The following is a 14,047-nucleotide window of genomic DNA, read 5'->3' as shown; positions in this document are numbered from 1 at the left end:
AATCTTCTAGTCTAATTCTATTCCCATGGTGTCTAAACAAAATGGATAATTTTACTTCTGATTTTCTCCCTACTAATTGGTTGCATCCCCTTTGCCCTTTTCAGTGCTTAAAATGTAGTTATTGGGAAAATAGAAGCAAATCCTATTTGTACACACATGCAATGAACATTTTTTTTTTTTTTTTTATTACAAGCTCTTGTGCTCTGCAAGCTAATATTACCAATACCTTAAACCTATTGCCTTGAAATGTCAGGGAATTAAGAAATGTCTGCCATGCCTGTCTGACATGCTGAAGCTATGAAGCCTTCCAAGTTTCTACTTGTCTATATTAGCAGTTCCTTCCATGATTCAGATATACTTTGAATGGTTATAAGTAGCCCTGATTGTGCTGCCTTCTATACCCAATTAGTGGGTGACTATTGCTTCTCACCCACCTGTGCTACTGAGAGTAAATTAAGTACTTAACCTAAGAAGATTTTGTTCGATTAAGACAAAACAGTGACATGTTGATTCAATATAAACTGTCAGATAATATTTATTACAATGATCACTTGGAGGGTATACATAGTCACCCTCCAAGAATTAACATCTAAAGAATGAAAACTCTTTCGATGTTTCTGTTTAGGTGTAATATGTTATGGCACTTCTTCCAGGTAGATTTAGGTAGGAAAAGTTGTCACTTTTCTAGGCTGTTTTAAATGTATATAATTAATTATTTGGCAAAGTAGTTTTCTTTAATTTCCTACAAAGGTGAAAACTGAGCAGTTATTTTTCCAAAAGATTTTTGCTGTATTATAGACAAATTTGTAAAGGCTGATCACATCAAATACACTTTAGAAATTGTGTCAAACCTCAACTTTTTGTGTGAGAGCAATCGTTTCAGAGATTGTCGAGAAGTATTAGAAATAAAATAGGTCTTCTAATGAAATACAGATACCAGAAATGCAAGATAATAACATGTTTAAACTGTAGCTTTTTTTTTCAAATTCTCTGTCCATTAATTTAAAAGGACTTAGAGTTTATTTTAAGAGAATTATTTTCTTCACAAAAAAAAATCTAAAACATTTTTTGCTTTACTTCCCTCTCCCACTTACACATCATTTTAATCACTAAGTGTTGAACATACTCCCTTTATCATACAGGTAAGCCTACAATTCTTTTCCAAAGTAGTTCTACAGTTAGCCACAATTTAGATTTCTGGAAGTCTAATACCCTATCCCTGAATTTGGGAAAGTTTAGTAGTGATATATGGCATTCGCACTTAAAATTCTTAATGATAAATTTAACACCAAATATAGCAAATTTTATGTTTTTTCTCATCTTTTTTATATTTGTATTTCTCCTTTGAATTTTCTTTCCCATATTTTCATTGTTTAGACTTAATAGCAACATAACCTCTATATTCTTCATAGTTATTTTTATTAACTGTTAATTATGACACCAAAGAAGTGAATATAAAACAAAATGCCTTAACAAAAAGTAGGATGTGGTGTATCACCATCAGTGGTCCTGTGAACTGTAGTTTTCAATGCAATCACGTGACTCATCTAACACTGACAATAAGCAATAGTTAATTAAAGAAAAATAGGCTTATACAATCCCAAATGGAAAGCTTTATTATTTGGTTTTATTTTTTCCTGAAGATTTTTATTGATCCTTAAATCAAAGGAATTTTCTTGTTGATATATCAGTGTAGCTCTCAAGTTTTTTTGTGTGCATTCCAAGTTGAAATAAAATGAAAAAATGACCTCAATTCATGAAGTCAAACACATTATTATGATTGTGCTTTATTTATTCCCTGGGATACAGCTCCAAGAGCAATAGCTTTCTTGTAAGATTTATTTTCTGATCTTTAACCTTGATATGTGTATTTATAAGATTACCACTGGCATCCATGCTTTGTTAAAGAAATTTGAGTGTTTAAAAAAGAGTGAGGTTTGTAGAAATTATCAACTTGCATACACAGCAGAGAGTCCAAAGGGCAATTTGTGGCTCATCACAGAGTGGAAAATGTAATCCTAAACTGGATAGAAGCATGGTTTCATAGACTGCCTTCACCCCACTCTTGAATCAAGTGAATATCTCAAGAACACGTATGCTGTGTTCTTTATGAGAATAAAGTTTGAAGCAAGTTAGTCCTATGTTTAAGTTCTTCTTTTACCATGTACTTATGCTGCTTTTTTTTGCAAGTTATTTAATGTCTCTGAGGGGAATATCTTCTTTTGTAAAATAAGGATATTGATACCATTTCATGTGATCATTGAGAGAGTTGAAGAGGCAGAACTTACAGTGTAGTTGTTAAGAATCCTGGTTATGCCAGAGTCAGAGGGTCTAACTTTGAACTCTACTGATTCTGAACCTATCAGTAATGAAGTATATTTTGGGGGCAAGTTACTTAACCTCTTTGAGCTCATATATATGATATGGATACTAATATTTCCTCCTACATTTCATTTTCACAACATTAATAAGGATTAAACAACATGGTTATGCTAGTTTTCTATTGTTTCTTATTATCTCTGCATATTTCGTGGGTTAAAGCAATACCCATTCATTATCTCACAAATTCTGTAGGTTGGGGGTCTGAATATGCCTAACTGGGTCCTCTGTTTAGGGTCTCATAGAATTGTAAGTATTGGCCAGGTTATATATCTTCCTGGAGATCCAGTGCTCTTTCAAGGTCATCTAGTTATTGGCAAAATTCATTTCCTCCTGGTTGTCGGACTGCCATCCCTGTTTTCTTTCTGGCTCTCAGCAGGGAGATCCTCTCACCCGCCCTTTCACAGTATAGCAGTTTAATTTTTCAAGGCCAACAATTTCCTCTTTTCAAAAATGATCTAGTCATTCTTTTATGAGATTTTACCCTACCTGATTAAGTTAGGCTAACCTAGAAAATTATCCCTTTTGATCAACTCCTAAACAATGAATTTGGATTCTTTATTACATCTGCTAAATTCCCTTACCTTTGTCTTGTAGTGCAACCTAATTATTGTGGTGGCATAGCATCATATTTATGTACTCCACCCACAGGCAAATGGAGAGAATTATCTGAGGTATGGGGGCCAGTGATGGATATCAGGTAGGATTTTACCTACCATTTTGATGAAGAAAAGTGCTCAGTACTAAATTTGGCAAGTAGTATAAATATTCAATGTACGTTAGCTATTATCATGTACAGGACTTTGCCTAGTTGATGATAAGAACTCTCTAAAGAGTAACTACTAAAATTACGATTATTTCGACTATTCAGTGAATTGATACAACGTATTTTCCTTGCCAACTTGTTTGACCTCAACAACATTTGCACTGTTATCACTCATCAATTATCACAATCAATAATTTCCTTGATTAACAGGGAATCTGCATTTGTTGTGTAAGTAAGACTTACAGTAGCAAGTGTTGTGATATTCCTGTAGCTACAAAAAACTCCCAAACTTTAATTTCAAAAGAAAAATCATATAGTGGCAACTTTCACTAAGTTTTCTAGAGAAAATTAATATTTTGGATTTCACTTGGCCAAGAACAATTATTTTATAGAATGAGGTTCATGAACATCAGGACAAGTAATTATTGTTTTATTATATTTGACGTATTATGTACCAGTTCAACTGACTACTCTATTCAGTGTCTCTTTTCCCTTTGTACTTGGTTAAATTAAAAATTCAATAGGCTTGGTGTGGTGGCTCCTAGCACTTTGGGAGGCCAAAGTGGGAGGAACACTTGAGTCCAGGAGTTCAAGGCTGCAGTGAGCCACAGTCATGCCACTGTACTCCATCCTGAGTGACAGATGAAGATTCTATCGTGCATATATATATATACATATATATATATATAAAATGAAATCTTATGTTGACTTTTTTTTGTTCAAAAACAAGTTCAAGAGATTCTTCAGCCTCAGCCTCCCCAGTAGCTGAGATTACAGGCAGGCACAACCTTGTCTGGCTAATTTTTTTTTTTTTTTGTATTTTTAGTAGAGACGGAGTTTCACCGTGTTGATCAGCCTGGTCTTGAACTCCTGAACTCAAGTGATCCACCCACCTTGGTTTCCGAAAGTGCTGGGATTACAGGCTTGAGCCACCACACCCACCCAATATTTTATTTTTAAAATAAAAATTATTGTACATGGTTAAAAGGTAATTTATAAGACTACTTTGCCTTAATTGTATTCAAAATCATATGAAACCCCACACTATTTAGTGTATATCAGGATGGGATAAACACCATTATTTTTCAATTTCTCACAAATGGTGGCATTCTTTTTCTAAAATTCTGTGACCATAGTAATTTCTAGTTATGTAAAAAGGAGAGAATATTCAGTATTTATTTTATTAGCACTATTTTGGGATATTTTTCTGATTATAATTTTCTCTTTGGACCAAATTAGAGATCTTTTGATTCCCAGAGAAATTTACAACTTCATTGAGTCTAAATAGCTGCCCCACTGACAATCGTTTTCCAAAAACTGTGGTTGTAATATGAACTGAAATTCATTACTATCTGGATCTGTTAAAATGAAAAGCAGAGTTAGGATTCCACAATGGGGAGAATTGCATCAGCTGAATGCTGTCTTTTTCATAAAAACATAAGACTATAACGGAAATCTATTCCCACTTAAAATTGTACCCCAGATGTTAAGCTTTGTAAATCATCTTATTTCCCCTAGAAAACTTTTCCATTCATTCTCAAGTGATAACTAGAGGTGACTTTTCCATGTGTTTTTGAACTAGTAAGTGTAGGTAATTATTTCTTCAAGGTTGACAAAATGAAGTCAAATCAGATGGTAGAAGGATCTTTAGGTAACAAAGCCTTTATTGTGTACCATTAATTATGGCAGAGTAGTTTAATCAATTTTCATCACAGAAGCTATCAATGATCAATCTTCAATTAGAATATTGATAACATTTGAGTTTTTAAAAGTTCATATATGCACAATTTGGTGCCAAAATGCAAATTCATGTATACATAAAACTTTGTGCTGACCACTTTTTTTCTAATTTGGCATATTTAAAGAAATAAATGTCATGGCAGTGTACAGTTCTGCTCATTTAGTAATAATAAGATATTTTCATTGAAGATTTTATTTCTATTAAAGAATTCATTGGATGAGAACAATTGGTTCTTATTGTCTCAAGTAATGTATAGAATTAGTGGGAATAAGCAACCAAAGTTTTACCAAAGCCATAATTATGTTCAAATCTTAACTATTTATATTGCATATTGGAAAGCCTCCATCTGTTAATGATGGCGATTTTCATTCCAGTTTAAAGATCTAATATTTGGAATATGTAACCTTCATTTTAATTTAACTGCACAGAGATAAACAGGGTGAAAAGAATTTCATACCCTTTCAAATAAATTTATACATAAGTTGAATGTAAACTAATACATGTTGCCATTTAGGCATTCAAAATTTACTTCTAAAGTCTTCTGAAACTCAACTTTACTGTCATGTGCCAAATTATCTTATAGTTTATTTAGAAAGAAATTCTTTCCTTAGCCTTTGGGAATATAACATAGACACAGTACAGAATTTTTGTCAATCCAAGGCTTTTTGTCTCAGATCAACTGTCAATACAGTGTTGTTTCATGCTGGAATATTTCATGGTTTTCTGTATTTGAAAAAACTTCCCAGAGCATGGCAGAATTTCAGGTTCTTTTCATCCTCAAGTAGATACTTTTGAAGAAATAGCTCTGACATATGTTTAAAATGGCATAAAGCAGGTGTTAGCAATCTCTTTTGGGCCAAATCCGGCTGACTGCCTGTTTTGAAAATAAAGTTTTATTGGAATAGAGCCATTCCATTTGTTTAAGTATTGTCTATGATTGTTTTCATGCTACAATGGGAGAGCTGAATTGTTGTGACAGAGACTACACATTCTGGAAAGTCTGAAATGTTTACCGTCTGGCCCTCTATGGAAAAAGTTGACTAGTTTTTGGCATAGAGGAAAATGGGAAGATTCTCAAGTTGAAGTAATATTAATATTTTAGTGAAATAATTTCAGCTATTAAAAAGGAAGTTTATATATTATGGCCTTTATGTGCCTTGAACATTGTTTTAATTTTTTTTACTTTATGGAACATATTTAAAGATGTATTGTTTCTAGAAGGTAGAATAAAAATGCATACATGAAAAAGCAGAGATAACATAAGCTGAATTGGCTTGCCTCTACTATTGAAATCATTGAATCTTTTTGAATTATTACGTGACCTTCAAAGCCTAAAGCAAAATAAATAAATAAATAAATAAAACCCACAAGAGAATTACTTCTCTGACTTTTACAGAATCACTTTTTCCTATACATTAGGAAGAAGTAAGGTCCCGTTTTGCAATTATTTCTCATATTTAAAAACATTTTTATTTTCAATTGTAGTAAGAATTACAACATAAAATTTACCACCAATAACCAATGCTCAATTTAATTGTGTTATATTCTTATTTTTGTGCAAGAGATCTCTAGAACCATTTCCTCTTGCAAAAGTGAAACTCAATCCCCAATCAACGGTACCTCCTATTTCCCCCTCCTCTCAGCTTCTGGAAACGACTATATAAATTTTGAATTATGTATGATAATTATACATATTTTAGGGTATACATAACATTATGCTACATGTATACAATGTATAATAATCAAATGAGGGTAAGTCAAGTATCCATAACCTCAGACATTTCTCTTTTCTTTGTATTGGGAACATCAAAATTCTTCTCTTCTTGTTATTTTGAAATATGCAATAAAGTATTATTAACTATAATTTTCCTACTTTACTATCAAATACTAGAATGTATTCTTTCTAGCGAACTGTATTTTGTACACAGTAACCAACTTCTCTTCATCTCCCCTTCCTTGTTCCATTCCTAGCCTCTGGTAACCACCATTCTATTCTTTACCTTCATGAGATCCACTTTTTTAGTTCCCACATGTGTATCTTTCCATGCCTGGCTTATTTCACTTAACATAATGACCTCCAGTTCCATCTGTGTTGCTGCAAATGACAGTATTTTATTTTATTTTTCAATGGCTAAATAATATCCCACTGTGTGTATAAACCAGATTTTAAAAATCTACTCACTCACTGATGAACATTTAGGTTGATTCCATGTCTTAGAGATTGTGAATTGTGCTACAATGAACATGGGAGTGCGGATATCTCTTTGATATACTGTACTATTTTACTTTCCCACCAATGGTCTGTAAGTGTTCTTTCTCTGCATCCTTGCCAGCATTTGCTATATGTTTGTTTTTTAAAATAAATTCATTCTGATAGTGACAGGAGACAGACACATTCCTAAGCAGATGGAGACAGGTCCCTGGTGAAACCCAACCTTCAAGCCAAGGACTTGAAGGTTTAGTTTCAGTCTAAACCTGAAAACTGAGCTGCCAGTTCTAGATAGAGTCCACGGCTGGAGCAACAATTTCCATCTCCATCTTACCCATATCCTCTCGATTGTTTCCTTCCAAATGACGCCTTCTAACCAATCAAATTGTGTTCTTTCCAAGCCCACCCATGAACCAATCAACATGCACTCCCACATTCTAAGACCATAAAAAGCCCAGACCTCAAAGACAGCTACGCACTTCAGGTCCCATCTCATTACTGAGAGCTTTTATTTCACCCAGTGAAATTCTATTCTGCCTTACTCACTCTCTGGTGTCCGTGTTCCTCATTCCTCTTGGTCATAAGACAAGAAGTCAGAACTCACCGAATGGTAGGAGTGAAAGGACTCTAACACCACTGTCTGCCAAGCTGTGAGAGGTCAAATAAAAGAGCTGTAACCTTCTCTCCCACTCACCGAACAACAGGAGAGACGAAGCCACTGGGCACCACTCCCTCCCGTTCACTGAACTGTAGAAGTGGAAAAGCCACGGGGTGCCACATAATCCTGCTCACTGATCTGCAGAAGACAAGAAACTGCTGGGCACCACTCTTTCCCACTCACTGAATTACGGGAGCAAAAAAATGGCACAACAATTCTAATTCAGGTGAGATGATATCTCATTGTGGTTTTGATTTTCCTGGAAAGGACTTTTTGAAACTAATTTAAGCAATGTACAAAGTGAGGCAAACAAATTTTCAGGGTTGAAAAAAGGTCTTCTTTATTTAACTACCAGGAATAATAAAGAGAAGAAAACACACACACTTGTGTGCATACTGTATCTATTTTACTAGTTTATACTTATATATATATATTATAGTTTTAAATTATATATGTATACAATATATACAGATATAATACTTAAACATAGAGGATTATAAGAATAAGAGGAGAAAACATACATACATGTGGTTGAACAAGATTCTACTCTACGTCTTCATTTATGTAATAATGGAATAGCATTTGGTTTTCACAATCGTTTATTCACAGATAATAGCACCAAATAAATCCTACTTCTCCCTCAGCTATAATTGTAGATCAAGCTCCACCATTTGGGTAGAAATATGGACCTGTGTTCTTCCTATATTTGTCCCTTTGTTCCTCAATCCCTGGCGAACAACATTTTTTTTTTTCACTGTCTCTATGATTTTGCCTTTCTCCAGAATGTCACGTAATTGAAATCATACAGTACATAGCTTTTACAGATTGGCTTTTTTCACTTTGTTATATGCATTTAAATTACCTCCAAGTCTTTTTATAACTTGATTGCTCATTTATTTTATAGCTAAATAGTATTTTATTGTTTGTGTGTACCATAGTTTATCCACTTGCCTGTTGACGGACATCATGATTGCTTCCAAGTTTTGGCAATTATGAATTTAACTTTTATGAACATCTGTGTGCAGGTTTCTTATTTTCAACTCCTTTAAATGAATACCAAACTGGATCATAACGTAAGAGTATGTTCAGTTTTTAAGAAATTGACAAAATGTTTTCCAAAGTGGCTGTACCATTTTGCAGTCCCACCAGCAAGAGTAAGAGTTCTTATTGTTCCACATCCTCACCAGCATCTGATGTTGCCAGTGTTTTTTATCTTGGCTATTATAATAGCTGTGCGGTGTTATATCATTTTTGTTTTAATTTGTAATAGCTTGATAGCATATAATGTCGAACATCTTGTAACATGCATACTTGTCTCCTGTGTATCTTCTTTGTTAAACATAGTGTCTGTTTCGGTCTTTTGCCCATTTTTTAACTAGGTTATTCATTTTCATATTGTTGTCCCTTAAGAGTTCTTTTTATATATTGCACAATCATTCTTATCAGATGTCTCTTTTGCAAATATTTTTTTCCAAATATGTAGCATGTCTTCTTAATCTCTTGACAGTGGCTTTTGCCCAGCAGTAGTTTTGGTGTTGTTTCTAAAAAGTCATGTGATAACCAAGGCCATCAAGGCTTTCTGGGGTTATCTTCTAGGAATTTTATAGGTTTACATTTGACATTTCGGTATATAATTCATTTTGAGTTAATTTTCAAGAATGGTATAAGGTCTGTGTCTATATGCACATTTTTTCATTTAGATTGCCAGTTTTTCAGCACAATTGGTTGAAAAGATAATTTTTGCTCTTTTGAATTACTGTTGTGACTTTGTCAAAGATCCATCAATTATATTCATGTGGATCTATTCTGGGGGTCTCTGTTCTTTTGTTTTCTGTTCTTTTTCTGTTGGTTATTTTTTTGGGGGGGTGGTCAATTATTTTGCCAATATTATGCTGTCTTGATTACTCTAGCTTAATAGTAAGTTTTAAATTTGTGTGTCTCTGACTTTCATCTTCTCTTTCAGTACTGAGTTGGCTATTCTAGGGCTTTTGCTCTACCATATAAACTTTGGAAACAGTTTGCCAATTTTCATACAATAACTTGTTGGGATTTTATTGGAATTTTTTGACTCTATAGATCAAGTTAAGAACTGACGTCTCGATGACATTTGTTATTATAATCCATGAACATGGAATATCTCTCCACCTATTGAATTTTCTTTGGTATCTTTCATCTAAATGTTGTAGATTTTCTCATATGAATCTTGAATATATTTTGTTAGATTTTAAACAGTTCATTTTGTGAGGTGATCATGTAAATAATGATGTGTTTTATTTCAAATTCCACTTGTTAATTGATGATATACAGGAAAGCAACTGACTTTTGTATATTAAACTTGTATCCTGCAACTTTTCTGTAATTGCTTATTAATTCCACAAGGAGCAAATAGTTTGGATTTTCTATCTAGACAATCATGTTATCTATAAACAGACTTTTTGTATTAACTAGGACTTCCAGTACATTGAAAAGCAGTGATGAGAGAGGAAATCTTACCTTGTTCCTGATGTGAGTGCCAAAGCTTCTAATTTTTCGCTATTAAGTAAAGCCATGGATTGCTTAACCACATTTTGGTCAATGACAGACTGCATTAATAATAATGGTTCCATAAGATTAGAATGCCACATTCTTACAGTATCTTTTCTGTATTTAGGCATGTTTAGATACACTAACACTTACCATTATGTTACAATTGCCTACAGTATTCAGTATAGTAATATTCAAAACAAGCTTGCCACCTAGAAGCAATAGACTATAACTTTTAGTCTACCTGTGTAGCAGGCTAGACCATCTAGGTTTGCATAAGTACACTCTATGATATTCTTACAACAACAAAATTGCCTAATGACACATTTCTCAGAATGTGTATCTGTCATAATGTGACACATGACTGTCTGATGTTAGCTGTAGATTTTCTTCTAAAATCAAATTGGGTAGGTCCTCCTCTATTTGTTCTGAAAACAAAACAAAACAATCTATCACAAAAAGGTGCTGGATTTTGTCAAATGTTTGTTTTTTTTTTTTTTTTTTTTTGAGACGGAGTCATGCTTTGTCGCCCAGGCTGGAGTGCAGTGGCCGGATCTCAGCTCACTGCAAGCTCCGCCTCCCGGGTTCCCGCCATTCTCCTGCCTCAGCCTCCCAAGTAGCTGGGACTACAGGCGCCCGCCACTTCGCCCGGCTAGTTTTTTGTATTTTTTAGTAGAGATGGGGTTTCACCGTGTTAGCCAGGATGGTCTCGATCTCCTGACGTCGTGATCTGCCCGTCTCGGCCTCCCAAAGTGCTGGGATTACAGGCTTGAGCCACCGCGCCCGGCCGTCAAATGTTTTTTCTTCAACTGTTAATGTGATCATATAATTTATTTATTTATTTTTTATTTTTTGATTTGTGTGTGTGTGTGTGTGTGTGTGTGTGTATACTTCAAGTTCAGGGATACATGTGCAGAATCTGCAGCACTCTTGTATTTTGCTTAACATGCATTGGTGTTCTCTAAGGACACACATGTTAAGGATTGCTATGTCTTGATGAAGTATTAGCTCCTTTATTATTATATATGCCCCTTATTGTCCCTGATAACTATCCTTGCTCTGAAGCCTTCTCTCCCTGGAATTAGACATGCTACATATTTGGAAAAAATATTTGCAAAAGAGACATCTGATAAGAATGATTGTGCAATATATAAAAAGAACTCTTAAGGGACAACAATATGAAAATGAATAACCTAGTTAAAAAATGGGCAAAAGACAGAAACAGACACTATGTTCAACAAAGAAGATACACAGGAGACAAGTATGCATGTTACAAGATGTTCGACATTATATGCTATCAATAGTATAGTTACTGTCACTGATTTTGGATAAGTGTTAGCGTGCTATATCTTTCTCCATTCCTTCACTTTTTAACCTATAAGCATTTTCATGTTTAAGATGGATTTCTTATAGACAACATACAGTTGAGTCTTGTTTTTGATCCACTCTGACAATCTCTATCTCCTAATTATATTTAGAACAATAATGTTTAATGTGATTATTGAATAATCTGTACAATATTTTTTACAGTGTTCTATTTATTGCCTTTATTGGTTTTCATTTTTGCCTTTGACAATTTTTTGTCCCTTCTGATTTAATTTATCATTTATGATTCCATTTTCTCTCATTTTTTAGCATAACATTACACTTCTTTTTTAATTTCTTTTTTCCTTTTTAGTAGTTGCACTCAAATTTACTATATAATTTACAATAAAATGAAGTCCACTCTCAAAAAACACTATACCAGCCGAGCGCAGTGGCTCACGCCTGTAATCCCAGCACTGTGGGAGGCCGAGGCTGATGGATCACAAGGTCAGGAGATCGAGACCATCCTGTGAATGGTGAAACCCCATCTCTACTAAAAATACAAAAAATTAGCTGGGCGTGTGGAAGGTACCAGTATTCCCAGCTACTAGAGAGGCTGAGGTGGGAGAATGGCGGGAACCCAGGAGGTGGAGCTTGCAGTGAGCCGAGGTTGCACCACTGCACTCCAACCTGGGCGACAGAGGGAGACTCCATCCCCCCGCAAAAAAAACCAAAAAACCAAAAAGCGCTATACCATTTCATGTGGAGTACAAATACCTTATAATAACAAAATATTTCTAATTCTTCACCCAACCCGTTTATCATTATTGTCATTCGTTTCACTTATACATAAGCATATATATAATGTATGTACATATACACACATGCAGAAGTATGCATACATGAATACATTGTTGCTATAGCTTATAATAAACTATGCTAGATAAATTATAAATAAGAAAAATGAAAGTTTATATTTGACCTTCACTTATGCTCTGATATTCTTCTTCTCTTTATATAGATAACAGGTTTTTTTTACCTAAACCATTTTTCTTTTTCTACTACTTGTTAAAAATATTTTAAAAAATAATTTTTGTTTTTGTTAAAAATCATATTTCTTTTGAAAAAAGACTAAGATAAGGAATTTATATACAATGACTTATTTAGTAGTTTTATATTTAAAGCCCAATTTATATTGTTGAATGGAGAAAGCCTTTATAAAACTGTTTTCCTTGTGATGTTCAAAGTTTTGTCCTCTCCCATCTTTTATAGTGGCTCCACAGTTCTCGAATATTCTGTTTTTTCTTTTATCAGTCTTTTTCTGCTTGCTTTTTAATTTGGAAGTTTCTATGGTCATATTATTCAGTTCAGAGATACTTTCTTCAGCCATGTTCATTCTGCTAATGAGCACATCAAAGCATTCTTTATTTCTGTTACAGTGTTTTTATCTCTAGCATTTCTTTTTTATCCTTTCTCAGAATTTCCATCACTCTGCTTGAAATGAACTATCTATCTGTTCTTGTATGATGACTACTTTTTTTCATTAATACACTTAACATATTAATCCTAATTTTTTAAAAATCCTGCTCTGATAATTCCAACATTCCTGACATAAGTGAGTCTGGTTAGGATACCCGTTCATGTATTCAACTGTTTGTCTTTTCCTTTTTTGTGTGCCTTGTAATTTTTGTTTAAAGACAGACATTAAATACCAGCTAAAAGGAACTGTGGTAAGTAGGTCTTTTATAATGTAGTGGTAAGGTGTGATGGAAGAAACATTGCATAGCCCTATGATTAGGTCTCAGTCTTTCTGTGAACCTGTGTCCCTGGACTGTGAACTTTATTGTTGCTTCTCAATTTCTCCTGCCTTAGGTGAGACAAAATGGCTGAAGTGAACTGTAATTATGTATTTCTCTTCCCCCACAGTGAAGGCTACAGAAGCTGGAGCTGGGTGTTTCCCTTCCCCCTGGTAATATAGGTTCTGGTAACCTCAGCTGATTAGGCTTTGGCAAAATAGATTTTCCTAACAGCAGCCTTGTTAAGAAGAACAGAATGCTCTGGCATGTTTCAAAAACAGTTCCTTTTCCTCCTCTCTCTTCTAGAAACACAAGGAGTTTTTTCTCTAATATTCAATGTGAGGATCTGGTAGATCCCCTAAAGATAAAACCCAAATAAGTGTAGGGCTGGCCTTCCAGAAATTTGTTTAAGTTTTTCTCCCCTAGTATTGGTTCCCCAGTAGATCTCTGCTCATGGGTTTCTGCTCCAGTAAGTTATGATTTCTCTGTTTCTGCTGTTCTCTCTCTCCAGTTTTGAGGGCAGTGGTTTGCTCTGTGGCCTTACTTCTCTTACAGATCTAAGAATTGATTTTTCAGTTTACTTTTACACTTGTTAAAGCTTTTTACTTGTTTTTGTGGCAACGTCCAAACTCCTTATATGCAGAATAAAAAAGCAGAAGTCACATCACCT

The sequence above is a fragment of the Macaca mulatta genome, chromosome 5, assembly GCF_049350105.2.
Source record: "Macaca mulatta isolate MMU2019108-1 chromosome 5, T2T-MMU8v2.0, whole genome shotgun sequence".
In the NCBI taxonomy this organism is placed as follows: Eukaryota; Metazoa; Chordata; class Mammalia; order Primates; family Cercopithecidae; genus Macaca; species Macaca mulatta.
Note: the sequence above shows the minus strand (reverse complement) of the source record.